The sequence below is a fragment of the Nylanderia fulva genome, unplaced genomic scaffold (genome assembly GCF_048542155.1).
Source record: "Nylanderia fulva isolate GAGA-0341 unplaced genomic scaffold, ASM4854215v1 Scaffold488, whole genome shotgun sequence".
In the NCBI taxonomy this organism is placed as follows: domain Eukaryota; kingdom Metazoa; phylum Arthropoda; class Insecta; order Hymenoptera; family Formicidae; genus Nylanderia; species Nylanderia fulva.
Genome location: NW_028190574.1, coordinates 11,493 through 22,984, shown reverse-complemented (window position 1 = coordinate 22,984; position 11,492 = coordinate 11,493).

Below are 11,492 nucleotides of genomic sequence, written 5' to 3'. Positions count from 1 at the left end.
ATCAGAAACGACTTGGACGAGGCTGTGATCGAGTCAGGAACGATTTTCGAATGGGGCCAAGGACGTAGTGAACGAACGCGAAAGAACCCGAAAGAACGAACCCGAAATAACGAGGCACAAACCCGAAACAACGAGACACGAATGTGAACGAACCCGAAAGTACCCGAAACAACGAGAATTTAATCCAAAAGAACGAGGCACGAACCCGAACAAACGAGGCACGAACCCGAAAAAACGAGAATTTAACCCGAAAACCGAAAGAACGAGGCACGAACGCAAAAAAACCCGAAAGAACTCGAAACAACGAGAATTTAATCAAAGAACGAGGCACGAACCCGAAACAACGAGGCACGAACCGAAAAACGAGAATTTAACCCGAAAGAACGAACACGAACGCAAAAGAACCCAAAAGAACTCGAAACAACGAGAATTAATCCAAAAAACGAGGCAAAGAACCCGAAACAACGAGGCAAAACCCGAAAGAACGAGAATTTAACCGAAAGACCGCAAAATCTGAAACAACGAAGCACGAACGCAAAAAACCCGAAACAACGAGGCACGAACGCAAAGAGAACCCGAAAGAACCCGAAACAACGAGAATTTAACCCGAAAAACCCGAAACAACGAGGCACGAACGCAAAAGAACCCGAAAAAACGAGGCACGAACGCAAAAAAACCCGAAACAACCGAAATTTAAACCCGAAAAAACTTGAAACAACGAGGCACAACGCAAAAGAACCCGAAACAACGAAATTTAACCGAAAAACCCGAAAAACGAGGCACAACGCAAAAGAACCCGAAACAACGAAGCACAACGAACGAAAAGAACCCGAAAAAAACCCAAACGACGCGAAAGAACCCGAAACAACGAGGCACGAACGCAAAAGAACCCGAAAGAACCCGAAACAACGCTAAAGAACCCGAAACAACGAGCACGTAACGCAAAAGAACCCGAAACAACGAGGCACGAACCCGAAAAAAACCCGAAAGAACGAAGCACGAACGCAAAGAACCCGAAACAATGAGAATTTAATCCAAAAGAACAAGGCACAAACCCGAAACAACGAGGCACGAACCCGAAAAAACGAGAATTTAACCCGAAAGAACCCAAAAGAACGAGAATGAATAGTGAAAATAACAACGAGCAACATAGTTTGGAGAAACGGCAGTTGGTAAACGAGTTGCACGCGTCAGCAAGAAAAAATTTTCCTCGAAGACATGTCATAGTGCGAGGATACGATGATCTGTGGCAAGCCGACATTGTCGAGATGCGTCCGTACTCCCATTTCAACAGAGGTTACCACTACATACTCACCATCATCGATGTGTTGAGCAAGTATGCGTGGGCTGTACCACTCAAGAGTAAAGGAGGAAGCGAGACAGCTGACGCAGATGCCCGAAAAACATGCAAACCGATAACGGAAAGGAATTTTACAACGCCGATGTGCAACGACTTATGCGAAGACATGACTTAATCACTTCTACATATTCGATATTGAAGGCGTCCGGTCGTCGAGCGATTCAATCGCACGCTAAAGAAACGACCATGTAGAAGATGTTACGCTGAATGGTACTTACAAGTGGTTTCGACATGCTGCCACGCCTCGTATCCAGATTACAACGGACGCAAGCATCAAACGATTGTATGCGACCCCCCTGACGTTACCCCCGCGATCGCCGAAAGACTCTTGGCTACCGTGTACAATCGTGTAAAATGCGCAAGCCCGGCAAAAGTTCAAAGTAGGTGATCAGGTACGCGTCAGCAAGTACAAACAACTTTTCGAGAAGGGATACACGCCAAATTGGACAACCGAGGTTGTTTGAGATTGTTAAAGTGCAGCATACTAATCCCGTAACATATCTACTCGAGGATTATCGCAAGACATCTATCGCTGGAGCGTTTTACGAGCATGAGCTGCATCGCGCAAATTATCCGGATGTGTACCTCGTGGAGAAAATACTGCGCAGTAGGGGTGACGAGGTTTATGTGAAATGGCTGGGATTCGACAGTTCGCACAACTCTTGGATACATAAAAACAATGTTATTTAACTGTATTTTATTCAATCATTGTATAACATAATATATATATTGTATAACATTATGAAATATATGAAATATATAACAAATATATATATATAATTTCCATTAATACGTCCTTACAATATAATTTATTTACAACGGTATTCGATAATGTCCCCACGGCAAGGTGTCGGTCGAATCAGGTACGACATACCGCTTGTCGTCGTAGGGACTTAGAGCAATTTTCGTCTCGCTGATGGTATACACTTTATGCAATTTCGATCTTATACATGACTGCTGACGCGTCATTTCAATCTCGTCATTAAGACAAGCGCGTATAATCATCGAATGTTATACTACGCGCTACGACGTTACTTTTGACAACTTTTGCTTTTTAGTGTCCTTTTTACCATCCACCCGCAAAGCATACATTTTTGCTCTAAGCCCGACGAATTCGTTCATTATAGCGCCGTTATTCTTATTTTTCATCAGACCCGGCACCTTTTTATTCGCGAGCGGTATAACCGTACACATTATTCGCGGCGTAATCGCTGGTATCGAATCGAGCGATGTCGCGTTTCAAATTTTCATAGACATCCTGACATTTAATTTGATATATTAAACTATCCGTGTCGGTGTACATTACTATACAATTGTCACGATAGAGCGGTGACATGTATTCGTGGTGAAATTCATAAAGACATACTTTTGATACGTCGAGTATGCACATGTCGACGTAGATTGGTTTGTAGAATTTAACTTCGAGTTTGCGTAATTCTATGCAACTAATTTTTCCGAAAATATGCTTGTACTATGAAAATTTGGTTTCGCGATCATTGCCTCCGCACCGTACCGTCCGTCCCATTTTTGTTAATAATTTTACATCTATATGATTGCGCACATTTTCCATCGTTTTTGCCGAATACCGCGTTATTCAACAATTTATATAAATTTTTTTCAAAATCGTTTTTTGCTCGTGTTCTAAACTGTGTGTTAAGTTCGAATATAAAAATATAAAAATATAAAAATAAGAATATAAATAAAAATGTCACGTACCGACAAATTTTCATCGCTCTCGGTTAGATTTATCTTAACTCAAACTAACATCCGATACGCGGGATCGCTAGAATTTGCTTATCGCCACGTATTGACAAATTTTCATCGCTTTCAGCTGGACCTATCCTAAACTAACATCCGATATGCAGGATCGCCAGGGTTGTTTATAAATCTTATAAACAAACCTTATAAACAAAATCTTATAAACAAACCGAGATAAGGGCCTCCCTCCTTCAAAATTCATAGATGGAGGTGGTAAAATTTCGAGTATAAATAGGGCTAGAAAAAACGCTGTGCATCGCAGTTGAAATCTTAACGAAACCTTGTCGTAACTATAGTTCTCCGCGAACTTCGACTGTCATCCTTCGTTTCCTTATTTTTACGTTACGACTAATCCAGTACTTTAGACTTATAATTTTGTAACCACTCATAGAATAAAAGGTAATTGATAATACCACAATAAGCTCAGTTATTTGGCATCTGATCCGAGTTTTGATTAAAATTTACATATAACGTAGGACATCTCCGAGAGCGGGGAACGGCCTTTTCACTGACAAAGAGTGTAGCGAATTGGTAACCGGGGCGCTGCCGAAGAGTGTAGCGCCTACGAACACTGCTCTTGGTGTATGAAATTATTTACCATTACTCTCAAATCGAGTTTACCCCTTTCGCTGCCGAAGAGCATAGCGAATTGGACTGGTCGCTGCCTTGCGTAGCGACCTTAAGTTCATTTTGGGAGCTTCCGTCGTATTTAACATTCTCATGAAGAAAAGGGCAGGTAAACGGGTACAGCTCAAACGGCTCAGATACCAGATAAAACAAGCGATTGATTTGCAACAAGATTTCTTTCACCTCTCGCAAAAACTCCAAGATTTAGAACCAAACACCCAAATCGAGAAACTTCCTACTATTCCTTACCAACTAACTCCTATTAACGTCGAGCCTGACTATCCCGACTACCGCAGCATTAACAAAACTGATCCGCGTTATAAAGTTTATAAACTAAGATTCCTGTTCGGGACTGAAAACTAAGTACACACAACCCGTCCAACTCCCGGGTAAAGTATTTAAATATACTGACCCAAAAACGGACGAACGAAAACGTAACATTTTGGTGACAGCGGTGGGATATCTAAAAGTTGTGTGATAAAAAAAAAAAAAAAAAGTGATAAAAAAAAGGGGGGCACGTCATTGAGTCGTACGCCGCCTCCCGACAGGGACTCCGAAACAATGGATCGAAACAGAGGAGCAGAAGATCCAGAAATTCAAGAATTACGAAGAATGGTGGTACAACAACAACAAGCAATTCAACAATTGCAATACACATAAAATCAGCGACCACACAACCCCGGTACGGCAGTTTTAACAGAGGGAACTATCGGTAACTATTTACATTTTTCAATTAGAGATGCACTAGAGGCAGTACCGAGTTACGACGGAGGAAATATTCCATTCGTATATTTTGTCGAGGGTTGCGAGGAAACGCTCAGCATGATAACGCCATCACAAGAACTAAATTTGGTTCGCCCAGTACGTAATAAATTAAAAGATGACGCACATAGATCAATTCTTGGACAAACTTTTAATAGTATGCAAGAATTAGTAGAATTTTTAAGATTGAAGTACGGTTCTAGAGAAACGGTTTATGAAGCTCAAGGACGATTAGCCTATTTATGCCAAAAGAAAAGCGAAAAAGTCGTTACATATGCAAATCGCGTACGGGAATTAGGAAAACGGATACTTGATGCCCAAAAACGAGAAACGGGACAAATAAGCGCCGAATTTCGAAATTCAATTGATAAACATTTAAAAAGTAGCTTTCTACGCGGATTGGATAAAGAAATTATAATATCTAAAGACGGATCGTTCGATGAGATTGAGAGCCGCGCGATCGAGGCCAAAAAGGAACTGGAAACCGTAAACATGATAAGACGGGTCGTTCTCGCCGAAAACATAACAACCGAGAAAGGGACACCGGTGCGGCGCATAGAAGCCAAGACCGTAATCTGTCAGTACTGTCATAAAAAGGGACACACAGCGGACAAGTGTTGGCAATTAAATAAACCGCAGGGGAACAGAAGCAAAATTCCAAATAGATCCGGTTTTTCACAAATCAACCGTAGCAATAATAGTAATAATTACAAGCAACCACTGCCTGCGATGCAAAATCCTAATACGAGCATACAGAATTCCATGTATAACGCGACCGCGACATGTAGATACTGCAAAAAACCCGGTCATGCATTAGAAGAATGTCGTAAACGGATGTATAACAATAATCTTCGTCAGAACCCCCAGATGCAGGGAAACGAACAAATTCCCGCGAGGACAGGGGCGACCCCGGGAAACATCAAGACCCGCCCCGCGAGAGCAATTTGGGAAGAATTAGAGTTAATCACCGAACAGTAAACATAACTCGAACAGAAGACGTTCCATCAGTAAAATTAAAAAGCTCAAATTTTACGGGAGAGATAGAATTTTTGGTAGACAGTGGATCAAGGCCCAACATTATCAAAGAAAATTCTGTAACAACGGATACTCTCGTGGATAGGAACGAAATCTTAAGACTGAGCGGAATTACGACGCATCACGTGACCACCTTAGGGCTGGCACTGATAGATATCTTAGGATGTCCAGTCGCTTTCCATCTAGTCGAAAACGATTTTCCGATTCCACAGAACGGGATTCTGGGTTCAGATTTCTTTAAAAGATTTCATGCGAAACTCGATTATGAACGAAATCAATTAGAGTGGGACGATATCTGTATACCTTTTGAAGGAAAAGAAATTTTCACTATTCCTCCTAGAGCAATTTCACAAATGTTTGTTAGGGTTGCTAATCCAGAGATAGAAGAAGGATGTGTTCCACGTTTAAATGTAACAAAAGGTGTTTACTTAGGAGATGCCTTAGTTACAGTAAGAGACGCATATCTACAGGTAGTGAATACTACCGAAGAAGAAAAAAGAGTATATATCCCTACAATTAAAATATATGAGTTTGAGACAAATAAAAGTCAAATTTTAGACTCGACTACAAATTCGAATTCAAGGTCGGACTACTTAAATCTAGAATCAAGTTCAAATTCGTGCTGTTTAAATAGCACAATTACTAATTCTAATTCTAATTCAAACTTATGTGAAAAATATAAGTCGATCTCAAACTCAAAACTAATTCCAAATTCTAATTCTATTTCTACCAAATCGAACTTAAATTCTAAATCGTGTTTTACTATAAAAGAAAAGAAAAGAAAAGATAAAATAATGGACATGCTAAGATTGGGACATTTAAATGCCGAAGAGCTATCACATGTTTAAAAATTAATTGAGAAGAATTCCGACTGTTTTCACTTGCCGGACGAAAAACTTAACCATACGAATGTTTTGGAACATCGACTTCCTACTACAAACAAAATTCCGATACACATGCGACAATACAGGTTCCCTGTAATTCATAAAGACGAAATAAACAAGCAAGTGAACGTATTACTGGAGCAAGAAATTATTAAACTTTCGAAATCTCCATACAACACACCTGTAAGGATAGTTCCAAAAAAGGCAGACTCAAAGGGCAACAAAAGGTGGCGGATGGTATTGGATTTTTGAGAACTAAATGAAAAAACGATAGGCGATGCATACCCGCTCCCTAACATAACAGAAATACTAGACCAATTAGGAGGTGCTAAGTATTTTTCGGTCCTTGACCTGGCTTCGGGCTTCCACCAGATACGGATGCACCCAGACGACAGCCATAAAACGGCATTTTCGACACCGCATGGGCATTACAAATTTGACCGTATGCCTTTTGGTCTTAAAAACGCACCAGCGACCTTCCAAAGATTAATGGATTTGGTGCTCACAGGAATACAAGGAAACGAAATCTTCGTATATTTAGATGACATAGTGATATACTCGAGCTCCCTCACCAAACACGCAATCAAATTTGAAAAGATAGCTAAGAGATTACGTCAAGCGAATCTAAGACTACAACCGGACAAGTGTGAATTTTTAAGAAAAGAAGTTACTTATTTAGGACACATAATAGGAGAAAATGGAGTCCGCAGATTTTAAAAAGGTAGAAGCAGTACAAGATTTTCCGATACCAAAAAATGCAAAACATGTAAAACAGTTTCTTGGATTAGCTGGTTACTATCGTAGATTTATTAAAGGATTTTTAAAAATAGCTAAACTACTTACAAATCTATTGAAAAAGGATAATGATTTTAAATGGAAAGAAAGAGAACAAGAGAGTTTCGAAATACTAAAGAATGCACTCTGTCATGAACCAATATTACAATATCCCGATTTCACTAAACCTTTTCTGTTAACGACTGACGCATCCGGAATTGCAATTGGAGCAATTTTAAGCCAAGGGCAGATAGGTAAAGACCAGCCGATAAGCTATGCTTCAAGAGTATTAAACGACGCCGAGAAAAATTATTCTACAATAGAAAAAGAATTATTGGCAATAGTATACGCTGTACAACATTTTCGACCTTATCTTTACGGTAAGAAATTTAAGCTAATAACCGACCACAAACCGTTAACTTGGCTTCACAAATTAAAAGATCCGACCTCGCGCTTAGCAAGATGGAGAATTAAACTAGCCGAATACGATTACGAAATAATTTATAAACCAGGCAAAATAAATGCCAACGCAGATGCTTTATCAAGGAATCCTACGACAAATATATACCCAATCCATACCTCATATGATGAAATTGAAGAATGCCCAGAAGACGACGAAGCGAGACGAAGAAATGCTAATCCTAAACCTTTGCCAGCTTCACCAAGAAGAAGGACGATGAGAGACAAACCAGAACCAATAGTTACAGGAATGCACACACGTCACATGGGAAATTCAGACGGCGAAAGCATTCCATTTACAAAGAAAGAATTAGAGGAACCTCCCTTTATCGAGCACATAATTCATGCAGAAATACATAATAATCCATCGGATCAATCAGACAATACTAGATGTTTACAAAATGCCGAGACGTCGGACATCGGAAATAACATCCAAGATCTCCTACCTGAAACGGAAAATAATAGCGGAAGTAATAACATGAATGCGCCTATTCCATCAATAACTATACCACTCGACCTCTTAGAAATCATAAGTAATTTAGAACGAGATACCGAACAGAACGAAAATTATCAAACTAAAGATGACTGCGAAGATTTGGCACAAACAATCGAGGATGACAAAAACAATTCGGAAATCAACAAAGATCATGACTGCAATGATCCAGGAGACGATCAAGACGACCTTACTACTGATGATGAGTACGACGAAGAAACCGAAGATGAGAAGGACAAAGAGAACAACGACAGTGACAATGACAATGACAATAACATGACTTATAATGAATTTAATGCAGACGAAATAACATACGAGACTGAAAAACGAGTAATGACATGCGGACAAAGACATAGTATAATAAATAGTCGAGATCACATTTTTATGAGGAAGGAGAATTATTTATATTTTTTGACTATGGACGGTAAACCGTGTGACGAAGGGTCAAGACAACTTTAGACGCGAAAGATAGTACCAAAAATAAAAGGGGGTAAACTAGGGAACTTTGAAGTTATTAAAAAGGGAAATGGATTTCATTTGATTTTTATTTGCAAAGAGAATATTAAAGATAAAGTAGCTAGAGATACGATATTAGAAATTCCAACTAAGTTACGAAAAATAAAGGAACATTCAATTAAAATAATAAATATAGCAAAATTCAAAGAGCTAGATGACATAAATTAGGCTGAAATATTAAGTCAAATTCGCGAATCAATACTTGGAACTTCAACTAAATTAGTAATATGTCACGGACTAGTAGCAACTCCGGAAGTTGAGAGACGAAAAGATATTATAGAAGAAGCTCATTCATCAAAAATCGGTGGACACAAGGGAATAACTATAAAACTTACAATCGAATCAGGCAAAATTTTTTTTGGAATAATATTAAATCTGACGTTCGAAATTATATAAATCAATGCCTGCAGTGTCAAACTAAAAAGTTAGTCAGAGTAAAAACCAAACAGCCTATGCTAATTACTGACACACCGTTTTCTTCTTTCGAAAAAATATCAATGGACATAGTAGGACCCTTACCTGAAACAACCAAAGGAAATTCCTATATCCTAACAATCCAAGATCACCTTACAAAATTTTCCCTCGCCATTCCTTTAAAATCCATAACCGCGATTCAAGTCGCCGACGCATTATTAAAATATTTCATTTGCATTTTTGGAGCACCTAAAATAATTTTAACTGACCAAGGAACTAATTTTATGAGTAATCTAATAAAAAGATTTGCTAAACAATTTAAAATCAAACAATATAGAACTACGGCTTTCTATCCACAAGCTAATGGAGCTTTAGAACGGTCACACTTGGTACTAGTTGAATATCTAAAACAATACGTAGACAAATTCACAGAATGGGACGAATTATTAGAATACGCAGCTTTTTCTTATAACACCAGCATTCATGAATCTACTGGATATACTCCGTACGAGTTGGTATTTGGCAAATTGGCCAGACAACCGTCCAGTGAAATAACGGATAATGTAAAAGAAAGAACGTACGATGATTATCTGTGTCAATTAATAACGAGTATTCACAACTTACAAGAATTGGCTCGAGAATGTTTAATTGCATCAAAAATAAAATCTAAATACTATTACGACAAGAAAATCAATCCTCAAGCATTTCAAATAAATGATCAAGTCTTTCTTTTAAACGAGCCAAAGAAAGGGAAATTAGGCGACCAGTATTCAGGTCCGCATATCATAACAGATATTTTACCTAACGGGAATATAAAAATTTTTGCTAAGGGAAAATCGAGAATGGTTCATTCCAATAAATTACAAAAAACAAAATGAGGTTGAACATGCACCACGCAAGCATTTTCAATCTCGAAGCAACTAATCAGATACTTTTACTATTGTATTTAAAACAGATGAGGGCAATAAATTGCCTCACCGTCATTGGAATTCTTTTCATCCACGATACATATGGAATCATCGGATACGATTGCGGAACAGCAAACCTCAACATAACAACCGTATTATTGTTAGACGTAGAAAAATGTAACATACCTCTAATAGAACCACATGTAGAAGGAATACCTATACAATTGTTACAATTATCAAAATTCGAATCTTCAAATGTAATCCAATGTAAAATTGCAATTTCAAGAACTGTTTATCATTGCGGCATGCATTCACACGTATCTACTGTACACAACGCGCACGCGGAATATATATTTGAAATCACACTAGACCAATGTAAAAGTATGCATAAAACCGGAACACTTATCATAAATGTTAATAACGTAATTAATGGATTAAAGGTAAATTAAACGACATCGCGACCTGTCGTTTTAGCAGGATCTATAACAACCGACGGAAAATGTTCGGGAACACAATATTCGGATCCTTACGGTTCATGGCAAAATGTAGTTGTACAAAGAATAATAACAATTACTTTGACTTCTCACCAAGCAATGATTAATGTCGAAAAAAACCGAATTCATTTAAAGACCGGAACAAATTGCAGATATTCAAATGGTAATTGCATAGATATTGAAGGACGATACACTTTTTGGGAAACTATACCTAACGATAATTGTAAATTTAATCACTATGATGTACTATACGAAGGAAAAGCAAAGAAAATGGTTAGTAAATTAAATAACAAACTACAAATAATTTATTCCTTGTCAACACAAGATGTCATCTTTGCACTTACACAAATCGGCAAAAAGTTTCTTTGTGGATACACTCTAATTAAAACAGAACATCCAAAATTATTAATTTTAGAAACGATTAAAGGAGAATCTTTCGTACGAAAAAAACCATTAGCAGTAGAAAACATAGATATTTTTGCTTACGTTAACTCAAAATTCGTATATGTAGAGAAACACATCCGCACACAAATAAATTACCTATACACCGACATATTAAAACAACGCTGCGACCTGAAGCGTCAAGTAATGAAGAACGCACTCAGCCTAGCTATTCAATCACCGGACGACTTCGCTTACCAAATCATGAAAGGGCCAGGATATATGGCAACGCTTTCTGGAGAAGTCGTACACGTCACTAAATGCACTCCTGTAGAATTAAAAGTACAACACACTCAGGAATGCTACCAACAACTGCCTGTATTAAAGGGAAACGAAACATACTTCCTAGCGCCACGAACTCACATATTATTCAAAACGGGAACGCAAATCACGTGCAGCAGAATACTTCCAACCATGTATTTTCTAAACGACGGATGGTACCGCATAACACCAAACGTCGAATACAGCAAGACACCTGAAATAATGAAACCAATGATGAAACCAACCTGGCATTACAGCGATCCTGGAGCTTTGGCTGCCCGTGGCATCTACACTAATAAAGATCTT